The sequence below is a fragment of the Myotis davidii genome, unplaced genomic scaffold, assembly GCF_000327345.1.
Source record: "Myotis davidii unplaced genomic scaffold, ASM32734v1 scaffold1489, whole genome shotgun sequence".
NCBI classification, from domain to species: Eukaryota; Metazoa; Chordata; class Mammalia; order Chiroptera; family Vespertilionidae; genus Myotis; species Myotis davidii.
The window spans coordinates 32,227-34,521 of record NW_006300029.1 but is presented as its reverse complement, the minus strand read 5'-3'; positions in this window follow the sequence as shown (position 1 = coordinate 34,521).

Here is a 2,295-nt window from a genome sequence, read left to right as displayed (position 1 = left end):
GGCGGGGGGGGGGACCTGGCCTGCATGGGAGGACAGTTAGTGGTGACCTGGCTGGCAAAAGAGGGCAGTTAGGGGTGTTGGGGCTGGCAGAGGGCTGTTGTTGGGGGGGACCAGGACTGCAGGGGAGATCTGTTGGGGGCAATCAGTACGTCAGGGGAGGGCAGTTAGGGTGACCAGGCTGTCAGGGAAGGGCAGTTTGGGGGGACCAGGCCTACAGGGGAGGACAGTTAGGGGTGACCAGGCTGGCAGGGGAGGGCAGTTAGGGGCGACCAGGCTGGCAAAGGAGAGCAGTTAGGGGTGATGGTGCCAGAAGACTGTTGTTGGGGGTGACCAGGCTGTCAGGGAAGGGCAGTTAGGGGTGACCAGGTCGGCATAAGAGGACAGTTAGGAATGACAAGGCTGGCAGGGGAGCTCAGTTGGCGGTGACCAGGCCTGCAGGGGAGGATAGTTAGGGGTGACCTGGCTGGTAGAGCAGGGCGGTTGGGAGCAATCAGATCGGCAGGCAAGGGCCTTTGCGGGGGGGGACCTGGCCTGCATGGGAGGACAGTTAGTGGTGACCTGGCTGGCAAAAGAGGGCAGTTAGGGGTGTTGGGGCTGGCAGAGGGCTGTTGTTGGGGGGGACCAGGACTGCAGGGGAGGTCTGTTGGGGGCAATCAGTATGTCAGGGGAGGGCAGTTGGGAGTGACCAGGCCTACAGTGGAGGGTACTTGTGGGGGAACCCACCATGCAGGGGAGAGATGTTAAGGGTGACCAGGCTGGCATGGGAGGGCAGTTAGGGGTGACCAGACTCGAAAAGTAAGGCAGTTAGAGGTGACGGGGCCAGCAGCGGGCAGCTGGGGGCGACCAGGCCTGCGGGGGAGGACAGTTAGGGGTGACCAGGCTGGAAAAGGTGGGCAGTTAGGGGTGAAAAGGCTGGCACAGTAGGGCAGTTAGTGTTGAGCGGGGTGGCAGATGACAGTTGGGGGCGGTCAGGCCTGCAGAGGAGGGAAGTTGGGGGGACCAGGCCTGAAGGGGAGGGTAGTGGGGGGGGGGAAACGAGGCCTGCAAGGGAGGGCAGTTAGGGCATCCAGGTATGCAGGAGATGTTAGTTGGGTGGACTGTCATATAGGGGAGGATAGTTAGGGGTGTCCAGGCTGGCAAAAGAGGGCAGTTACTGTCAATTGAGCTGGCAGGGGAGAGTAGTTACGGACGACCAGGATGGCAAAGCAGGGCTGTTAGGGGTGACCGGGATGACAGAGGGCAGTTGGGGGTGACCAGGCCTGCAAGGGAGGGCAGTGGGGGGAACCAGGCCTGCAGAGTAGGGCAGTTTGATGGGACCAGTCCTGCAGGAGTGGGCGGTTGGGGGCAGTCAGATCGGCAGCAGAGGGCAGTTGGGAGTGACCAGGATGGCAGGATAGGGCAATTAGGGGTGACCAGGTTGGCAAAAAAGGGAAGTTTGGGGCATTTTGGGCCGGCAGGGGAAGGCAGTTAAGGGCGAGCAGGCTGGCAAAGGAGGACAGTTAGGGCTAACAAGGCTGGCATGGGAGGGCAGTTAGGGTTGACTGAGCTGGCAGAGGGCAGTTGGGTGCAACCAGGCCTGCAGGGGAGGGCGGTTGGAGGCAATCAGATTGGCAGGGTTGGGCAGTTTGGAGTGACCAGACCTGCAGGGGAGGCCAGTTGGGGGAGAACCAACCCTGCATGGGAGGGCAGTTAGGGGTGACCAGGCCTGCAGGGGTGGGCTGTTAGGAGCCACCAAGCCAACAGGGGAGGGCAGTTTTTGGGGACAAGGCCTGCAGGGGAGAAAAGTCAGGGGTGACCAGGCTGGCAGGGGAGGGCACTTGGGAGTGACCAGGCCTGCAGGGGAGGGCAGTCAGGGGCCACCAGGCCTGCACAGGAGGGCAGGTCGAGGGGATCAGGCCTGCAGGGGTGGACAGTTAGGGTTGACCAGGCTTGCAGGAGAGGGCAGTTGGGGGTGACCAAGCCCACAAAAAGGGCAGTTAGGGGCCCTTTGGGCCAGCAGGAGAGGGCAGTTAGGGGTGACCAGGCTGGCAGGGGAGGGCACTTGGGAGTGACCAGGCCTGCAGGGGAGGGCAGTCAGGGGCCACCAGGCCTGCACAGGAGGGCAGGTCGAGGGGATCAGGCCTGCAGGGGTGGACAGTTAGGGTTGACCAGGCTTGCAGGGGAGGGCAGTTGGGGGTGACCAAGTCCACAAAAAGGGCAGTTAGGGGCCCTTTGGGCCAGCAGGAGAGGGCAGTTAGGGGTGACCAGGCTCGCAAAGGAGGGCAGTTAGGGATGATGGGTCCAGCAGAGGGCAGG